The 21,510-nt window shown below is 48.6% G+C and overlaps 1 protein-coding gene across 4 annotated transcripts in view; it reads left to right on the forward strand.

The window, feature by feature from the left end:
- The window catches only part of Apba2 (amyloid beta precursor protein binding family A member 2), a 236,548-nt gene that overhangs the window by 48,192 nt on the left and 166,846 nt on the right, over window positions 1-21,510 (forward strand). For all 4 annotated transcript variants that reach the window (XM_055623536.1, XM_055623541.1, XM_055623539.1 and 1 more), the window contains exon 2: window positions 1,671-1,777. The gene's annotated coding sequence lies outside the window, so the exon portion shown is untranslated. The remainder of the gene's footprint in view (window positions 1-1,670; window positions 1,778-21,510) is intronic.

The raw sequence follows: 21,510 nt of genomic DNA on the forward strand, positions 1-21,510 counted from the left end.
AACCCTAACCCTAACCCTAACCCTAACCCTAACCCTAACCCTAACCCAAACATCTTCTAGGCAATGGTTGGACATTCCCTCAATCTCTGCTCTATCTTTATTCCTGCACATCTTGTAGATGGGGTAAATTTTGGGTCAAAGTTTTTGTAGGTGGGTTGGTGTTTCCCTCACTCTACTAGGAATCCTGCCTGGTTAGAGGGTCACCCCTTGAGTCTCTATGTACTCCGCTAGTAGGGGTCTCTGCTAGAGTCATCCCCATATCCTCCCCAAAGCCTACCCTGTCATAGGTCTCCAGCCTGTCTCAGAGATGGTCCAGGCCACGGTTTCTCTTCTCTCTGCATGCCCTCTGTCCTCCTTCCCTCTTTCTCCCCACATCAGATCCCCACCCTCATTTTTCTTAACACCCCCTCTCTTATCCTGTTCCCTCTCTTTGAGTATTTCCTCAGTGAGATTTATGAGTCTTCCCTTGGGCTCTCCTTGTTACTTAGCTTTTTATTCATTTATTTATTTATTTATTTATTTATTTATTTATTTATTTATTTATTTATTTATTTAGGTCAGTGAATTGTAAATTGTAGTGTGGTTGTCTTATACTATATGGCTAATATCTGCCATACCATGAGTACATACCATGAGTGTCTTTCTGGGTCTGGGTTACCTCACTTAGGATGATCTTATCTAGTTCCCACCATTTGCCTGCAAATTTCATGATTTCCTTGTTTTTAATAGCCGAATAGTATTCCATTCTATACCACAGTTTCTTTATCCATTCTTCAGTTGAAGGATATCTGGGTTGTTTCCAGTTTTTGGCTATTACAAATAAAGCTGCTATGAACAAAATTAAACACCAACAAATAAAATAATCCAGTTAAAAATTTAGTACTGAGCTAAGCAGAGAATTCTCAACAGAGAAATTTTGAATGGCAGAGAAACACTTAAAGAAATACTCAGTGTCCTTAGTTATCAGGGAAATGCAAATAAAAGCGACTCTTACACCTGTCAGAATGGCTAAGATCAAAAACTCAAGTGACAGCACATGCTGGAGAGGATGTGGAGAAAGGGGAACTCTCCTCTATTGCTGGTGGGAGTGCAAACTTGTACAACCATTTTGGAAATCAATCTGGAGGTTTCTTAGAAAATTGGGTACAGCTCTACCTCAAGACCCAGCTATACCACTCCTGGGCATATACCCAAAAGATGCTCCACCATACAACGAGGACATTTGTTCAACTATGTTCTTAGCAAACACAGTTTTAAGAGAAGTAACTTGAATCACACAGAGCTCTGGGCCTTGTGTAGTATTTTGCTGCTTTGGGAAAAACAAGCTGGGAACAGAGCCTTGATTTGTGGGTGGGGGTGTGTGGAGGAATGTCAGAGTGTGGGGGGATGTTTGATTGATTTCAAGATCTTCCAGCGAAAAAATTTGAGAAGTCCATCCCCCACATACTCAGCATGGCTCCAGACTGTGGTCCAGTTAGTGGTCTGCGCTGACCTTTATGTGTGAATATGAAGGGCTCCCCTGAAGAGGTCAGGAAACTCACCACCTCTGCGTTTCCAAATGTTGCCTCTTCTGGGGAATATTCAGGTTCTGACTCTGCCCTTACCTGTGAATGAGTGATTGATTGCCTTCCCAGCCCACTGACACTCTGCTTGCGCTCTTCCTGTCACAGTTCTCTGGATCCTGAAGCACTGCTGAAGCTCGGCCAGGTGACCCTGTTGACGCTGGACCTTGCTGCAGCGAGGGACAGGGAGAGAAATAGCGTGTGGAGACTTGCCGGTGAGTAGGATGCATTGCCCAGCTCAAGCTTTTCCTGGTGTGCAGTGGGGACGAGTCCCCATCAACATGCTAAGCAACAGCCTCACCTTTCTCTAACAAAACTCTAGTACATTCATGCTGATTTTCAACAGGGCCAGGTTTGAAGCATTCACATTTACAGTTGTCCCTTGGTATCCATGCAAGGACCTCTGTGGGTTCCTGGATTTGAGGATGCTCCAGTCCTTTAGATGAAGTGCACAATGCTTATACACATCCTCCTTTGCTGACTTCTAATACTTCATTTGCTGCAGCTACTATATGAATATCCGTTTCATTGTTTAGGGGATGTCAAGAAACACAGCTGCCCATACTCAGTATGGACTGGGTCATTCTAAGCCTAATTCCACAGCACAGGAGGCCCAATGCTATGCTGTAGGGAGACTACAGTTTGGGAAAAGGCCATGCTATGCCCATATCATTCATATGGTCTCTACTGTTGTCTGGAGGATTTGGTAGGTGAGAAACATTTTGTGTCTTTAGGGCTTTCTGGAATAAAAGCAGTTTTGGGCTGTGGTTGGCTGGCTCTACAGATGCAGAACTTGAATTTACAGAGGTCAAAAGACATGGGGGAGAACCAGCATTGTGTGGAGGATGAACGACTAGCAGGTCTTCCAATTGTGTCCTGCCAGGTCGGAACTACTGTTCCTGTCAGTGCTGTTAGGGTACCTCTACTCCTCCATGGTGCATTCTTGGAGATCCTCCCTCCTGCTCAGTGGTGATGGACCCAGGGCAGCCATCAGCTCTTCCAGGGTTTCAGGAAGCAGAAGCCGAGAAAAAGTGGGCAAGGTCTCTGTGTCTTGTATGGCAGTACCAGTTTTTAAGTTGTTCCACACCCAGACCCTTCTTGGGTGACCCAGGCAACTAGCTCAAGGTGCTGTTGCTATGGGCAGGCACCGTCAGCAGAAGGCAGGCTGGGGACTCTGCAGACAGACCTTGCAACTATGGTCATATGTGAAGATGTGTCATGTCCAGGGTACCTCCTGCTGAAGAATGACAGTGGCCAGTTCTGCATATTTCCAGCATGGCAAAGTTCCACAGGGCTGGGTGGTTTAAATAGCAAGGGTTTGTAGTCTCTCCATTTTGGAGGCCTGAATTCCAAGGCCAAGGTGGTACTAGGGTGGTTCCTTTGCAGGCTCTACAGGAAAGGTCTGGTGGCTTGCCAGTCGTCTTTGTTGTCATTTCGTTTGTAATAGCACAGCTCTAACCTTCACATAACTTTGCCTTGTGTGTCTGTCTCTCACCATTGACGTAGGAAGGTAGGGTCAGATGCATGCAATTCTAAGTCATAAGGTTAACTCCAAGGCCAAACTCAAAGAAGGCTGTCCTGTTCTGGGTATCCCAGGGATGGTGCAGATCCCAGCAAACAGAAAAACCTGTCACTTAGGACATAATCAAGGGTCCACCCCTCAGAGAACTATTTCCCTGCCCTGCTTTAATAAAGCCATATGTCTGCTCTTCATCTATTGCTGTATTTATGTTGAAAAATAATTCACTTATTTTTATTTTATGTGCATTGGGGCTTTGCCTGAATGCATGTCTGTGTGAGGATGTCAGATCCCCTGGAACTGGAGCTGCCCTGTGGATGCTGGGAACTGAACCCAGGTCCTCTGGAAGAGCAGCTAGTGCTCTTAACCACTGAGACATCTCTCCAGCCCTGTACTTAACATTTTTTTAATATAAGTCCATGGTTCATTTTTACTGATGTGCTTTCACTGCTATGTCTTCATTTCATTCTTTGTTTGATACAAACAACAACCACTACCAACAAATCCACCCAAACTAAACACCACAACATAAGACACCTGAACAATGCATCTCAGGAGATGCATTGTTGATGAGCAATGTCTAAGAGGACAGACTTCCCCTCTACTTTATATGCTCACCAATCACATTACTTTCTATTCCCCTTGCTGTGATAAAGTACCCCTATAAATGGAACATATTTTGGCTCATACTTCGAGGATATAGTTCACGATGGTGGCAGAAGCTGAGGCACCCACTTACACTGTCTGCAGTCAGGAGGTAGAGGGAGGTGAATGGCACAGATTAGTAAGCTTTCTCCTTTTTTATGCTCTCTAGGATCTCAGTCTAAGAAAGGGTGCCACCCATAGTTTGGATAGTTCTTTCTATGTCAATCAGTCTAATGTAGATGGTCCCTTACAAATATGCCCAGAGACACGTGTGTGTGTGTGTGTATGCATGCACATATGCACGTGACTGATTCTAGATTCTGTCAAGTTGACAATATTAAACATCACAGCAGTCATACTAAATTAGGCTCCACCTTCATGACCTTAGTTGACTTTGATCATCTGCAAAGATTAACTGCAAATAATATCACATCTTAGGTTCTGGGAATTAGGACCTCAACATCATTTGGCTTTGGCACAGAATCGACTCATAAATGCCCCCCCATTAAGTCCAGGGCCCATTTTTGTGGGGTCCAGTGCCTGTGGGGTCCAGTCACCGAAGCAGTTCAGCCAGTCCTTTGTGCATGGGGGAGAACATTGCTTTCATCTGGGTGCTAGCCTCCCACTTGCCCCTTTCTGGCTGGGAGACCTGGGCTCAGCATATCACAGCACATGGCTCTGCCCTTTTGCCACATGGCTTTTCCCTGGGTGCACGGTCTGCCTCGAATTCTGCTTTGAACACAGGGCCTGCTCAGCTCCCATCCTACAACAGTGCTTTCCTGGCTTCCTCCCCACCCCCATCCCAACCCAGAGCCCATTCTCACTGAGCCAGCTCAGTTCCAAGATTGCACCTGCCTTCCAGGGAGTGTCCTGACCTGCTCCAGGCTAGCCTGGTCCCTCTGTGCACTGTTTTCCCTGCACTGAGTAATGATATTCTTGGTCAGCAGTGGGGCACACACACAAGATTGGAGTGGAGCTGATGAATTTCTGTAGCTCAGTGCCTTGCCTTAGTTGTGGTACTGTGACAGTACAGTGTGCCATTCCCGTGTTTGCAGGGTGCTCTGCCAGTCATCCATGCCGGCCAAGCATGTAGTAATCTGGTGATGATGGCTGCTGTGTTTGTATCTAGAGTGTCCCATGAATTTCAACATATGAGATGTTTGATCCTTGAGGTGGTTCCATCATGAAGCTGTAGAACCTTTAAGAGACAGAGTTTGGGAGGTTGTCAGGTCACTGGAGATGAGCTGCAGAAGGGACAGTGCTACCTAAGCCCTTTCTTTTCTTCTTTCTCCTGTGAACCCACAAGACGAATGCTTTGTTCCACCAAGGGCTTTCTGTCATGATGTGTCGCATTGTCACAGGCCTAGAAGCAATAAGTCCACCAACCCTGGACAATAGCCTCAAAAACTGTGAGCCCAACAAACCCTTCTCCTTTATAAGCTGATCATCTCAAGCATTTTTTATAGTAGTAAAACCAGATAATAAAACACAATCAATCTACTGTATGATTGGCTTATGTATTTACATCCCTATTTCTGAAAAAAAAAAAAATGTATGTACCATTTATGTGTGTGTATGTGCAAGTGTGTGCGCGTGTGTGTTTGTGAGAGTGTGTGTGTTGCACGAGAGTAAACCCAAGGCTTCTGTGCATTAGGCTGCGTTCTTATTGTCGAGGCATATTCTAACCCTACACGGGTGTTTCTTCACTTCCTATTGTGGCAAAGATGACTTTAATGCATAGTTTCCCCATCTTGGAGCTAGACCATCTAACTAATGTATCTCTGTAGTTAGTTTTCTAGTGCCAGTCAGGATAGTCAGAACCATGCTACTCTAACCAACACCTCCCAGATGTGAGGTGTAGGCAGCCATTGTTGATTGCCCTTCCGTCTGTCCTGCCATGGTTCCTGGATTTCCTAGACTGAGTGAGTCTTTCCAGCAGCTTAGATGGTTCTTAGAACTCTGATCGGTGTTTTCCAATGTGGCATTTATATTGTATTTTCAGACAGAATGTTACTACATTTACTGGGCATGGGACAGTGTAAACACAAACTTTGCAAGCACTGGGATATGAAAAACTCTACGACCTGCCTTTGTCTGGCACTGGGGTGGTTTGGAGCTGAACCAGCATTACTTGGAGTATATCAGAGGAGGACAGTGTCCTGCCCCGGGCACAGTGCAGGGACAGACAAAGTGGTGTCTGGCACTAGATCTGGTGAGGGGTAGGTAGGTCCTCTTGCCCCCACCTACTGTCTTCTCCCCTCCAGTTGCCCTTCTTCCACAGAGCATCACTGGCTGGCCCGGAGCAGGGCCTCCTGAGCCTTGCCCAGCCCTGCTGAGCTGGGGCCTTGTGCTTTCGTAGTTTTGGAGGTGACTGGTAGGAGGGTACTTTTTCTCCTCATCCTGTGGGACTCATCACCCTGCACTGTTGCTGTTGTTGCTGCTTTGGTGCCCTGTCAAGGGAGACCTGCATTTCAAGAGAAGGCGCGGAAAGGTGTCCGCTGCTTCTCCCTAGATGCCAAAGTCAACATGGCCACTTTTGGCTTGCTCCACTACTCCCTTCATGTGTGAGGCCACCTGGCGTGGGACACTCCATGGACCAAATCTGTCTCATCTGCCTGGTACCTGGGAGCTCTGCAAGCCAAGCCTCCCTGGCCTTGATCTTACAGGACTCACTGGTACACATGATATTATTGATAGGGTTTTGAAACTGGGGAAGGGGGAGAATACATGCAACACAGAAATTTACCCTTAGCCATCTTAATTTTTTTTAAATTTACTTGGTGTGTTTGTGTGTGTGTGTTTATATGTTGCATATACGTGTGTGTGTGTGTGTGTGTGTGTGTGTGTGGCATGCGCACCCATTTAGTCCAGAGGAAGACATTGGATGTACTCCTCAATTGCCTTTCACCTTGTCTTTTTGAGACAGAGTCTTTCCCTGAATCTACTTACTTGGTGATTTGCTTAGCCTGTTTGGCGAGGCAAGACCCCAGGGACTTCCTGCTTCTGCTTCCCAGGGCTGGTCTTCCAGGAGTGCACTGCCATTACTTGGGTTTTATGTGGGTGCTGGGATCCAAACTCAGGATCCTTACTGACTGAGCCACATCCCAGCCCCTTAAATTTATTTTTTAAAAAAACTATACATAAATGTACAACTTGTGTGTATTTATGGTGACTGGGTGATATTTTGATAAGTTGTACATAATATAATGTTCAAATTAGGATAAACATCTATCTCTTCAAAAAAAATTGTGTTTTTTTTTGGGGGGGTGGGGCAGGGTTTCTTTGTGTAGCCTTGGCTGTCCTGGACTCACACTGTAGACCAGGCTGGCCTTGAACACACAGAGATCTGCTTGCCTCTGCCTCCCTGAGTGCTGGGATTACAGATGTGCACCACTGTGCCCTGCTAAACATTTGTGGTTTTTTAGTGATATTTTTGTAGCTTTTCTTTTTAAATATAAGTTTTGTAGTGTGTGTGTATGAATGTGTGTGTGTGTGTGTGTGTGTGTGTGTGAGAGAGAGAGAGAGAGAGAGAGAGAGAGAGAACAGGGTTTGAACTCCAGTTGTCAGGTGTGGTGGCAAGCCCCTTAGCCTGTGGACCCACGTGGCAGGCCCTCTTTTTGAAACACACAGCACGTTACTGTCCTCACTCCTTTGTGGCACAGCGTGCTTCCCATCAGTACACCTGCCTCTGCTGACCATCATTCTGCTCTCAAGTTCCATTAGATCAGCTTCTTAAAAATGCTGCATGTGAGTGATGTCAGGCAGTACTTGTCTTTGTCTACCTGGCTTCTTTCAGTTAGTGGAATGATGGGACATTGTCTCCACATTGTCTCAGGTGACAGGAATCCATTAACTTTTATGGTAGATGTTTGGTGTCTGTTCTGGCCTGCTTCCTGTTGCTGTGATTAAACACCATGGCCAAGAGCAACTTGGGGAAGAGTGTGTAATTTCATTTACAGGTATCATGTTGGCGTCTGTCATGGAGGGAAGTCGGGGTAGAAATCTGGAGATGCAAACTGAATCCGAGACCATGGAGGAACACTGAGTACTGTCTCCACTCCCAGGCTTAACTTCAGCCTCGTGTCTTACACACCCCAGGCCCACCTGCGTAAGGATGGCCCCTCCCACAGTGGGCTCGGACCTTCTGTGTTAGTTATTAATCGGGAAAATGCCCCTGCAGACATGTCTACAGGCTAATCTGAAGGAGACAATTCCTTTACTGAAGGTCCCTCTTCTCAGGTGTGTCCTGTGATATAAACTGTGTTAGCTTTATCTTGGCTCATGTTGTCAGAGGTTTCACTCCATGAGTAGCTGGCTTTTTTTGCTTATGGGACCTTGAGGAGGTGGAGCATAGCGACAGAGAGCTGCTCAGGTGATGGCAGTTGAGGCTGGTGGGGCAGGGAATGAAAGTCAAAGAGAGAGGCCACAGGGACCTTTAAGGGTGCGCCTCCAATGACCTGCCTCCTCCAACTGGACCCCACCTCCTGAAGTTTATGCCATGCCCTTCTAGTGCAGAGACGTCAGCATGTGAGCCTTTGGGGGCCTTCCAGATCCAAGCTCTAACAGACCCATTCCTCAGTTGAGTCCTTCACAGTTTACAGCACCTGCCCTGTTCTCACTACTGTGAAACCGTTTTACTCTGGTTATCCCAGGGAGGAAACACCCTTAAGCAATTGCTCGATGTCTCTGGAGACCTCTAGCCAGTTTTCTTTTGCTGTGAGTTTCTGGCTGTGCTACACAAGCTAGGTATTTCCTGTTAGAAACCACCAGCTGTGGTCCTTTGTGGCTGGCTTTCTGAGACTTACCTCAGGCCAGAGCGGAGGAGCCTGGAAGTGGTGTAGGGTGTGGGGAGGGAAGCCTTCTGTAGTCTTCTCATTGCATCTCAGGCTTTTAGTGGGCTGTGACCCTCAGTTGTCTCCTTCACACATTTCTTCTTGTGCAGCCGCCTCTTCACTTACTGTGTTAGCCCTGAAGAGACTGTTGTGCTTGGAAGCATGCTTTTTGAGATGCGCGTCATAGACCCAAACTTCATGAGCACTCAGTAGAGATGCTCCTGATGCTGGTGAAAAACCATCGCACACAAATGCAGTTTCATCACCAAGTGCTGAAGGCCACAGGGCTTGAGGAACACTGTTCTGGAAGTGAGGAACAGTGTTGTTTTGACACTGGAAAGTAAGCCAAACCATCCTGAGAAGTAGCCTCTTGAGGCGAGACAGGAAGACTAGGGGATCCATCCCCACTCCCCATCCAGTTCTGAGAAGAGGAGTGTTTCCACCTTGGCTTCTCTCAGAGAGAACCTAGTGGGTATCTGGGGGAAAAGTTTGGACCCTAAGACTTGCGGCCTGTCATGGGACTCCTCTGCTGCGGGTGATCGGGTCTCAGGTGGCTCTGAGTTCACCTGTCTCTTTGGATCCCGGGGAAAGGAAGGAGAGCAGCATTTGCAGTCGAAGTTCACAGATAGGTGTAAGAAAAAGAAAGTTCATTGATTTTCAGACTGGTTGGCTGGTTCACCTCTTAAAATGGGTTGACTTCTGGCTCTTTGCATGTTGACAGCCCCTGTTTAATTTTTTTCTTGGCAGTTTTCTGGGATTGTGTTCTTTAGCTCCATTTTCTGCCTGTCACCCATTCCCGCCTGAGTTCCAGGGCACAGAACTCTGACTTTAGGCTGACTATTATCTGTACATTTAGATGAGAGTTTGACGAGATCTGAATGAAAACACCCTGCGTGAGGACTGACAGGGCTAAGATCCATGGTCTGCTAATTGGAGGGTTTCTCTTGCTGTTGGTGGCTTTGATGAACTTGGCTGCTCAGTAGTTTGGCTGTGGCTTATGTTTTGGGGTTCGTGTGCTGAATGACTGATCCCCCAGTATGATGTTGGACTCCAGCTGGCCTGAGCATGACGAACATGGCTCTGGCAGGCCTTGCCCTTCCCCTCCTTTCCCTCTGCCTTGCTAAAAACCATTAGATTATGTTCCTAAAGCTAACCACCAAGGTCCATTCCCTTATTTGGCCACTTTCTCCCCCTGAGGTTGACTACTAAAGTCCAGGGATTGAAATCCAGCAATCAAAAGCCCCCTTTGGCTCACCTAATTAACATTCCCAATTAAAATCAAACACATCATCCTAACACAGGCTTTGCCATTTTACTTTTATAAACCTCCATTTGCCTATAGGCTACATCTGTCTCCTCTCTCCAGAGGTAGTCCTCTGTCCCCCCTCTTCCTCCTCTCCCTTATTTCTTTCCTCCCTTCTCCTTTGTCCCCTCTATCTCCTTTCTTTGTCTTTTATTCCTTGCCCTTTGTCCCCCTGGGACAAATAAATCTCCTTTAAGCTGAAAACTTGGTCTTGTGGTGTCCTGAGCTGATCTAGTGTTGGAATGTAAGAGGTGGAGCCTACTGGGAGTGGAGCACATGACTGGGGCATGTCCTTAGAAGATATCAATGCACTAGTGAGTTCACCTGATGCACTTGGCCTCATTTGCATGCAGCTGTTTCCTTTTCCATACCTTGTTCTATGCAGCCAATGGTGTACTTATCTGAGGCTGATAAGATGGAGCCCCTCAGGCTTGGCCTTTAAGCTTCTAAACTTATGATAAACCTCCTTTCTCTGTAAAGTGCATAGTCTCAGGCATTTTGTTGTAGGAACAGAAAAGTTACTAAGGCAGCCTGTGGGTGAGAGGGTCTCAGGGAGAGGAAGAATCAGCCTAAGGTCACCATTTCAAACATAGGGCTACAGTACCTGGCTTCTCACTGGGTGTGTCAATCTGTCTGTCCTGAGAAAAGCCCCCTGAAGTTGTGCCAAAGTCGGTCCCCCCTGTAACATAGGTAGTATGGTTGCTATAGGAGAAAGTGGCTTTTCTGTTTGCTTTTAAATTTTGGGCTCTTACCACTTTACTGTACAAAGCTTCCATCCACCCTGTCTTCAGCCCTACTGCTTTGCTTTGAGGATCACAGTGTGGGATGCCCACTCATCCAGAAAAGCAAACTCGCCCCCATTCCCACATCTTGTTGATTTGGTGCTCATGAACAGATTTTAAGTGGTTGCCATCTGCTCTTCTCTTAATTATTTTTCCTAATTCCACCAAAGGGAGAAGGAAGGACATTTTCCTAAAGTCCAGATCTCACCAAGGAAGCGTGGCTCTGCCATCCACCATGGCAGAGGAGAGCCAGGAACCAGAGGGTAAAGCTGGCCCCTTATGCCTACATGGGCCACCCCTGTCTGTTGCCCAGCCAGCTCTGCAGCGCCTCCTGTTCAGGACCTCTGGGCTTCATCTTCACCTTCCTACAGATCCCTGTGGCAGAGAGTGGGCGGAGCTTCTGTGGCTCTGACCATGGTGCATCAGTCACTGTGAACCCCTTGCCCACCTGGAGTTTTGTGTTAGCAGACACCAGGTTGAGACCTCGATTGGAGAAGTGTGTGTGGCTCCCGCAGATGTTCCCCAGGGCCATGGGCTGTCATCGATGCTGCTTTGCACCTTCTATTGTATTGTGTTTATTATCCACTGGGCTGGATACTGAAGGAGCAGGGAGGAGCCTTCCCACCCTGCTGTCGCTCCACACATGTCTAGCAGGAACACGCTTCTCTGACCAGGGAAGTCAGATGGGCCTTGGAGCTTTCTGCTATGCAATGAGAGTCTCAGCTGCGTCCAGCTGAGGAAAGTGTTGTCCAGTGATATGGTGGATGATTGCAGAGATGCCAAGTGTCCTGCCTAGCTAGGGCCTGCCCTGCCCTGGAAAGCAGTGGGCGAGGAGGGTTGTGCATGTCCCTCCTCTCCTCAACTGTCTCCCTTTTTTTCCATTGGACCTGCACCTGCTCATCCCTTCTTGCCAGTAGATGAGCCCGTGTTATCTGTAGAAAAGGCAGTCTGGCTGCTGATGGCCAGGTTGGCCCTTTAAGTGTCCAGCAGGCATTGAATTCTGGCTTCTCTTGGAGGAGATACCCTGAGATGACCATGCTGAGAACATACTTAGCCTGGTGTTCATGATTGCTCGGTCTACAACAGGTCCCTCACCAGCCTCTTGGCTGGTCCTTTGAGATGTCCCCATGGTGAACTGTGTGTCCACAGATGTTTTCTCCCCAGGCAGAGGGTCTTTAGCCCTGAAGGGTATGTGAGGTGCCACCTCACTACTCTGGAGGTTTAGGAGTAGGTGATGAGACACTGGGAACTGGGCAGTCACCTCCAGAAGTCCGAATCAGGAGGCAAAGCAAAGCCCCATCTCCTCCCTGGGCCACTGACCTCCTTGCTGGTCTCTAGGCCAGGATATGGGAAAAGCCAACCTGCTTTTTGATACTTGTTGCCTCTGCTGGCCAGGGTGGCATCCTGGGCCACACTGACCACTGTGTCACACCACATGGCCTCCCAAGAGAGACTACCTGAGCTGTTCATTCTGTAATTCCTAAATCCTCCAAGAACTGGAGGTCACAGAGTTCTCCAGCCTGTTCTTCATTTTTCTGGGGAAGGCCTAATAGTGTGATCTGGAATTCCTGTTCACTCTGTCTGAGATCTCATAATGCCACTCTTGAAGGCTGTAGTCACTGGCCCTTCTGGCATGGCCTTCTCTCCCTCACTATGTCGCTGGAGAGCCAGCCTCACTTTATGGAGCTGGGACATGGTGTTGTGTCTAGATTCACTGCCAGGCTCTATAGGCTCAGGAACTGTTTCTCTTCTGTGGGCCTGGAGGGTCCTTTCAGCTCAGCGGTGTCTGTGGTAACACTGGGGTGTTGGCTGCATCTGGCTTAGAGATGCAAAAGTTTTATTTCTATTTGAATTAACAGCAATTTAAAGTAACAGCGTCAGTCTTAGCTGTATGTATTTGGAATCCTATTTGCATCATTGGAAGCAAGCGCACAGTATGTATTTTGGGAAGTTCTGTTTGAATGCACAGATGTCGTAGAGGAAGTCTTCGTGGGAGAGCCTCCGTACTGGCAAAGGGGCATCTGGGACAGGTCTGCAGCAGCTGGCCCTTCCCTGCCTGGCTCCTGGGTTTCAACATAGCTGCAGGGAGGCAGCCATGGAATCCAGCCTCCTTTCCCAGGTTTGCAGTGATCTTTTGCTCATCCTTAGTGCTCTGGATGGTCTGCAGGTACCTGAAGCCCCCGACTGTGAGACCTGCCCATAGCTGGAGTGAGGTACACATTAGGCACAGTAGGAGACCAATGGTAATGAATAACCATACATTACTACAATCCATTCACAATCTCTGAAGTATTAGCTTCTGGAATTTCTCATTTGATGGCAGTTGACTGTAGGTAACTGAACTTAAAAAACAAAAGTCTCCAGTCAGCAGGGGGGGGGGGCACAGGGCAGAGGTCAAGTCTCAGGAAAACAGCCAGTGGTCATCTGCATAGTTGACATGGGATTATGGTGACAGTCTGTGGCACAGGGCATGACGGATGCAGGCGTGGTGGCCCACTAGACTGTGTTCACACTTTTCCACAGTTGTCTACACTTGCGGTGGGGCTCCGGAGATCCAGCTGCCTGCAGATGAGTCAGATTTCCCCGGAGCTCTTCTAAACTGTCCAGCCACTGTATCTCTAGGGCAGTACCTGAAGGGTGTTAGCTCAGGACTCCCAAGACCATGTTCTCAGCACAGAGGAGATTTATTTTTCCCCAGAGGGTCAGAGGACAGGGAATAAGAGACACAGATGAGGGGGAAGGAGAAGGGAACAAAGGAGAAGGAGGAGGGGTATTTTCCAGAGGGACAAAGGACTGCCTCTGCATAGAGAGGAGACAGATGTGACTCATAGGCAAATGACAGTTTATAAAGTTAAAAGGGGAAATCCTGTGCTAGGATGAGGTGTTTAATTTTAATTGTGTGTGTTAATTAGGTGAACCCATGGGGGCTTTTGGCAGCTGGACCTTGGTAGTCAGCCTCTGGAGGAGGAAATGGCCAAATAAGGGAATGACCTTGGTGGCTAGCTTTAGGAATGAAATCTAACAGTTTTTAGCAGAGTGGATGGGAAGAAGGGCAAGGCCTGTCAGAGCCACGGTCGCCATGCTTGAGCTGGGCAGAGTTCAGAGTGTGGGACAGCCCTATACTCAGGATTTCTGAATGTGGGGCATGTGGAACAGCCTTCCCCATGGAAGTGCAGGAGGGGATGGCCCCATGGAGCTCCAGGCCCTTCTGTGCTGAGCACCTGTGAAGTGTGCCTGTGGAGAGTCTGTGTGTCTCAGCCCCTTCTCATGCTGCCCCCATCACCATTGTGAGACACACAAGGGGCTTTTTGACAGAGACAGGGTGGCTAGGCCTCCTTCAGGGATGGGGCTGGAAGCTTGGGCCCTGGAATGGTAGAATTAGGAGTGGGGAAATGTCTAAGGGGTGGGTTCTAGTGGAAGATGCTGAGGTTATCGAGGGTGTGCCCCTCAGAAGGGAATAGGGAATGAAAAAATGAGTGGTACTTAAGAGTGAGTGTTGCAAAGGGGTTCAGTTCCCAGCACTCACTTTAGGTGACTCAGAACCACATGTAATTCCAGCTTGAAGGAGTCCAATGGCCTCTTTTGGCCTCAGCAGGCCCTGCACACACACCAGTTCTCTCTGATTGTTATAGCTTCCTTCCTTGCCATGTGAACCTTCCTTCTCTCTCACACACCTTCTCCAAAGGCTGGACCAATGGACAGGTTTTAGACTAATTCTAAACAATGAACTAAATTAACCTCCCACCCCCCGTAAAAGTTCTAAGCCTCTGGTTATAGCAACCCAAAACAGACTAAGACATATTTCAGATGCACCAAAACACCCCTGAAGCAAATAGTCCTGCCCTATGAAAACATACTTCCTTTGTCTTTCTGAGTCTGACTTATTTTGGTTAATATGACTATCTCTAGCTGTGTCCATTTCTGGGGACAGTTCTATTTTTTTTTTTTTTTTTTTTTTGAAAGTTGCTGTAGCTTCTATTGAAGGGTCCTTAAAAGACTAAAAATAGAACTGTCACTCAACCCAGCTGTTCCTCTCTGTGTGCCCCTGAGGGACTCTGGATTAGCACATCACAAAGACACTTGCGTGGCCTGGGTTATTGATTAAAGATTCACAACAGCAGAGTCAGGAGCCAGTCCCGCTGACCCTCAGCAGAGGAACGAAACGGCTGCAGCGCATACACAGAATGCTTCTGTCTTTTTGGTTAGAAGCTGCCACACCCCACTAACTGTGCCACGCCCCACTGGCTAAATGGAGGCGGTGTTACTTCAGCTTAACCACGGTCTGTTCCTTGGGAAGAGCCGGAGAAGGCTGCAGTCCTGCCACACTAGCCTCCCAGAGACACCTCCCTACTTGCTCTGCTCTGGAGCGAGCCTCCCTGTTGCTTGCTACTTCTCCTCCTGTTTCTCTTTCCGGAGGTGTTGGGCATGAATGGTCAGGCACCTAAGATACCCTAATCCAGCGGTCCAGAGCCCCTCTGTCACCTGGTGTTACTTGGACAGAGCCTGTTTGGGAAGTGAAGGTTCCATTGTTGGGCCTCTGGGACACAGCAAGATGCTACACGCATCGCCCTTGTGACCATTATTACAAAGGAAAAAAGGGGGCATTTTCCTCCCCCCAACCCCGGCAGGGTGATCTGGGACATGAAAATACTTATTTTTCTAGTGATATGGTTTTTTTTTTGTTTGTTTGTTTGTTTTTTTTTTTTAATTCTTGTGTGTGTCCTTGGAGCGAAGACATCTCTAAGCAGGTCAAGAGCCTGGAAGTGGCCTGGCCTTGGGCTCCCGCCACCTGGTAAATCTGTCCTCAGCCCTCTCTGCCCTCCTCTCCCTGCTGCTGTGACCAGCCCTGCCCAGATGGTGACATGAACTAGTCCATTCCCATGTGGACTGGGAGTTGAGCTTGTATCTTGGGATCCAGGAAGGGTTTTTCAGTTGGCCCCAGGAGGGGGGGGGGGTGTTCTAGGGCCGGAAGGACCATGAGCCACAGGACAGGACAGCCTGATAGGTCAATCAGAACTTGCTGGTGAGCCCCTTTGGGCATGGACAGAGGCCATCAGAGGCCTGGGGTATGGGGGGCAATGGGGCACACAGGCCAGGAAAGGTTGCTATGGCTTGGATGGGAATGTATCCCCAAAGCCATATGTGGATGATGTTGAGAGATAACCACCATTATTAGATAAGGTCATCACAGGTGGTGCCCATTCTGGTATTTGTATGAAGAGGAAGAGAGACCCCACCTTGCACACCATCTTTCCACACAGTGCCCTCTGCTGTGTTACAATATGGAAAGCTGAAGCTCACCAGATGCCAGTGTCAAGCTCTTGGTCTTCCCAGACTGGAGAACAGTGAGCCAAGTAAAGCTCTATTCTTTTTAAGTTACCCGGCATCAGGCATTTTGTTACAGCAATAGAAATTAAAGTCAAACAAGACTGAAGTTTTGGGCTGTCATGTAAACCTAGCAAGAGGGCTGCAACTTGAGGGCCAACATGGGGTGTGGCTGGAGTGGTTGGCTGTTCCTTCTCTCAGCATAGGACAGACACCTGGCCAGGCTTGTCCATGAGGGGCATTTTACCTCTGTCAGAATACAGGGAGTCAGGGTAGGAGCCAGTGAAGTTTTTCTACTTAGGGAGCCTCTAGTTATCTAAGAGAAGACATGAGGGTTTCCTTTTTCTTCTGTTTAGCATATTTTGTACTACTCTCACATTCCCTGGGAATACGTAATTCCTGCAGAATGCTTCCAGTTAATCACATGAGGCAATGTCCCTGTTTGCCACACCCAGCGGGACAAGAGGGGTGTGGGTGTCTCATTGCTTTCTGGAGGCGTGACTGGGTTTCCTGGTGTGCTCATTGGCTTGTTTCTGGAACTGTAATGGACAGTTCCCAGTCAACTGAAAGCGGAGCACTCAGTGCTGTGAGTTTGACTCTTTGTGATCCGGGGACCATCGGCCTCAGTAATAGGGGAGACTGGGGTGTTAGGAGGCGCTCCATAGAAAGGAAGATGATGATCATTTTACCCTTGTTTCTCTGATTTCACCACTTGTTTCTTTCCAACCCTCTTGCACATTCACATGTTCTAGTGGGAACATGGTACAAGTGGAGGACACTCTACTCAGTCTGGAGACCACTGAGCAGTAACCTGCCAGAGCAGCCCTGCAGGACTTATGGGGACCTGCCTGGATGATAGCACAGCAGGCGGCACCAGGTCTGCAATGTGGCAGAGCCCTTTGGGCCTGGGGAGGGGCTGGTCAGGAGTGCTGGTCCACTGGTTCAGCGTGTCTGAGGGCAGAGTGTCCTTCAAGAGCTGTGACAGCACCAATTACAGGATGCCAGGCCTGGACCGGGTGCTTGACTGACAGGCTCTCACGCCTCCACACGCTCTCTGCCCTGCAGAATGGACAAGGATGCAGAGGGGTGATGGCCAGTGTCTGCAGAACCCTTGGCCTTGTGTGTGAAGGGACTATGCCCTGCACCTGCTGGCAAGTTTATAGGAAGCAGGGAGAGCCTCGTAAAGCTGGGGCTGGAGGCTTCTAGGATGGTGGGAGCAGGGCCCCTGGGAGAACAGAGAGTGGATGAAAGCCCATAGAAGATCAGCCCTGCCCAATCCTCACAGTGATGGTGCCGCTCTGAGCCTCAGTCGGCCTCCATTTAGTCTGTGAAATGGATATAACAGAAATGCTCGTCACACAAACTTGTTAACGCAGAAGGATTTTTCGCAACGTGTGAAATATCATCCTTCTTGGACAGTAGCTCTTGATTTTCATTATGTAGTTGGTGATGGGCTGGTGGTCACTGGAGCCCAGGCTAGCAGAGGAGCAACCTGCTGCCGACATGGGCATCAAAAGATGCTTGGGGGGCTGTGTTAGATACAGAAGGCCTGTCCTGTTTCCTCCAGGTCCATGTGGGCTGGCCACTCCCTGCATTGGCCATTTGTGGGTGTGCAACCTCTGAGGGACAGGAACCCCTCAAGGCAAGTTTGCTGTGGAGTCAGTCACACATTGCAGAATGTCTTTGGTGCATGATTGTGAACATCCCTGACAGAGTCCGAGGGAGGGTGGCCCCTGTGGAATGGTCACACCAAAGCATGGCATAAGCAGGAGGTAGTGGTAAAAGACTTCAAGCTGACAGTGATCTGAAGAGAAAATGAAAACCATGGTTGACTATTCACATTTAAACCACACAGAGTCCTATAGTCTCTCCAGGGCCTGGGGTGAGCACTGTGGGTGGTGGTCTTGGGATTGTATTGTTAGCATTAGGATTTGGGGCTATGATGTGTACATTTTCCATCGTCAGAAAGGAGGAAAGCATCTTTTCTAGCTTGACATTTTCAGGGAAACATCTGTGCTCACTGATTATTGGTGTGTGCCTCTCTATGAGCACCGAGGGTGATGAAGCTCTCGAAGGGTGGGGTTGTGTCATGGTGTCTGAGCAGATGGGGAGAGGAGTGGGCTGTGCACACAGCTGAGGAGTGTCCGCCAAGGAGGGTCTGGCTGGCTGTGCCCACGTCTGGTGTGATGGATGAATGTTAGTGATTAGCACACTATTCACTGTCAGGAGAGTCTGTGTGGGTATAGGTACGTGTTCCATACATGCTTGCTTTTGTGTAGGTGTAGATACATGTTCCATGCGTGCCTTGCCTTCATGTGGACGTGGGTGCACTTTCCACACGTGCCTTGCTGCCGCTTCTTTCATCATTTAACTCAGGTCTGGGTTTTGTCGCACAGATGTCATGACAGGGAGTGTGATGGGCCTGCATTGGCAGGTGTGGAGGGAAGATATCTGGGAACAGTTGTGCTTGTGCCGAGTCTGTTCAGCTCCGTCTGGATCTCCAGGACTCTCTTCATAGCCCTGATCCTGCAATGGTTATAGTAAGTCATCCAGGGTGGCTGGAAGTCTGCTGGAAGATGCACAGGGCTTCTGGGGAAATGATAGGCTGTTTACGCAGAGACTCGAGCACCCACAGCCTCTGCTAGCATCTGGGGACCTGGAGTTAATTCCTCAAGGATACCAGTTGAGGACCACATATTGCTGAGGTCCTAAAGATGCTGACACTCTGATTCTGGGAATGTATGAGTCTGCTCCTTCTCATGACCTGGAAGATTCTATTGATAGGGCAGTAAGGGTCTTGAGGTGGAGAAGTTATCCTCCATTATCTGGATGGGCACATGTCGTTATAACTGTGTTAGTTAACCTTGTGTTACTAAAACAAAACACTTGAGATAGTTGGTATAAAAAGAAAAAAAAAACAGTTGATTCTGGCTTACATTTCCATGGACCCATGGCTTTGGGCCCATGGAGAGACCAGACATCCAGCAGGGACATGTGGTAGAAGATAAATCCCCACTTCACTGCTAGAGAGTAAAGGAAAGAGGAGGAAGAAAAGGCTAGGGTACCACAGCCCCCCTCTAGGGCACATCTCCAGTGACCTATGATTTCTCATAGGTGCCAAGTAGGGACTAAGCCTCCAACTTGTGTCCTTTGTGGGAAAGTGCCAGGCCCAGACCATAACAATGACGATGCTCTTTGAAGGGGCCCAGGAAAAGCCAGATTAAAGAGAGAAGATAACAGGACAGAGGTTTGGAGTGATGAAGATGAGGAAGGGGCCACAAGTCAAGGACTGGAGGCATGGAAACACGTTCTCCTGAAATCCTCTGGCAGGAACCAGCCCAGTTGATGTTATAAATTTCTTCTTTTCCCTTAGTCAAGTGTGCGCTGTTAGAATGCCAGAGACCAAATAGCTTATAAAGTAATGTATTTCTCATAGTTCTAAAGTTGGGAGGTTTCACTGTGAAGGCTTTGGTGTCTGGTGAGGGATTTCTTGTAGCAACACACTGTGATGGGAGATGGCAGAGCAGTGAGGCAGCAAGAGAGAGAGAGAGAGCCCGAGTGGCTCAGGGTCACACATCTCCCTCTTTCCCTTTCTTTTCTTTTCTTTTCTTTTCTTTTCTTTTCTTTTCTTTTCTTTTCTTTTCTTTTCTTTTCTTTTCTTGTCTTTTCTTGTCTTTTCTTGTCTTTTCTTGTCTTTTCTTGTCTTTTCTTGTCTTTTCTTTTTTTCTTTCTTTTTCCTTCCTTTTCTTTCATTCTTTTGTCTTTCTCTTTCTTTTTTTTTTTTTTTGAGGGTTTCTCTGTGTAGCCTTGGCTATCCTGTACTCACTTTGTACTGGCCTCACAGAGCTCTGCCTGCCTCTGTCTCCCTGCCTGCTGGGATTAAAGGTATGTGCCACCATACCCAGGAGGGTCCCACTTCTTAACAGTGATTCATTGGATTAGGTTTCTGATGTGTGAGCATTGGGGGCCGAAACCAATGCCCAGGAGCCATGTTGGATTTCTCAGCTACAGAACTGCAAGATTATGATCTATGTCATCTATGGTGGTTTGTGATAGGCTAAACCTCAGTGTGTATCAGGGCTGACCAGTAGCTCTTTCCATCAGTGGCTCCACCGCAGTTCACAACTTGCACTGTTGACCTCTATTCATGACTACCTTCTCATGGGCACCAGTTCCTCTACCTGCCTCCAGTCATGGTTATGTCGGTCATACATCTTGGGAGAGGCAGGCTTACGCTCTGAAATGCTAAACACTGAGAAATGCTTGATGGGCTTGGGGCGGCTCTGTGGAGGCGGAAGGACCCCAGCCTGGGGTTGAGCCGTGGGTCTGCTGTCCTCTGTGGTTGGATGCGGTGTGCATTCCAGCCCTGAGCGGGTGCATCAGCTGTTCGACCTCCCACTCGTGTCCTGCTGTGGGGCAGGTGGACCAAGACACCAGAGAGGTTCCTCCAGGTGTCTCACCCCACACTCAGGGATGAGGTCACAGCCCGCAAGCCCGGCTCCTACTGGCTGGTTCACTTATGTATGTTCCTCCGAAGTGGCGTGGGCATGGTTGGCCTGGTAGCCTGTTGCCCTCCGTCAGGAGTGAAAGTTAGGCTGCGTAGTCTCCTGGGCTAACATCATAGCAATGAACCTTAAAACCAGATGTGCTGCTTTGGCCTTGCAGGAAGCTCCTGGAGACAGAAACCATGTTGCAGTGTGCACTGGGACAGGATCAACTTCCTGTTGGAAGCCAGGCCTGTATATACTAGCCTGATCCTAGGTTTCCCCCTAAGTCCTTGGTTTTGGAAGTGGAGATTCTGCAGGCAGCTTATTAATAAGCAAAGCATTTTTTTTTTTAAAGGAACACGGAGGAAATGACCGTGTAACTCCAAGTGGATCTGCTACTGTGTGACTCTAGTCTTGGGAAGCCCGATTCTCTGCTGGGGGATAAGGGTTCTAAAGTTAACAGAGAGCTGGGATAACGTTGGCGCACTTGCATATAGGTGCTGGTCATTTGATTTCTCCAAAGCGTGCGCAGCTGGCTCATGGGCCCTGAGCTTCGTGGGGCCTTCAGTCCTCAGAGCTCTTCTGGTTTCTCTATCTGTGCTGTGCCCAGGGAAGGCTAATATCCCTCTCCCTCCCCTTCTTGGCTCCCGATCCATTTGATGGCCTGACTGCGCAGACCCTCTTTCCAACCTTGTTAGGGATAAATGTGAAGGAAGCCTGTGCTCATGGGTGTGGCTGCAGCTGTCAACATCTGTGCAGTAAAGTACACTTCAAACAAGTGGGGGCTGGGTAGGCGTCAGGGGGGAGACGCTGTGTGGTTTTGGGCACCCTAGATCACAGAGTAGCTTCCCAAAAGTCGGAGTCTGAGGGTGGGGTGAGGAGGGACCCACGCCTGCAGCTTGGATGTCCTCACCTGAGGGGACCCACAGAGGTGAGAGGCAACACGGAGGTGGCCTGGCTCCAGATTTGTTTCTTGTTTCTTGTTCATTTGAGGAGGAGAGGAGACAGAGAGGGGAGCAGAGGGAGGAGCAGGGAGGATGGCTGAGCTACTCAGC

Source organism: Psammomys obesus, unplaced genomic scaffold, assembly GCF_907164565.1.
Source record: "Psammomys obesus unplaced genomic scaffold, mPsaObe1.curated_primary_1811, whole genome shotgun sequence".
NCBI classification, from domain to species: Eukaryota; Metazoa; Chordata; class Mammalia; order Rodentia; family Muridae; genus Psammomys; species Psammomys obesus.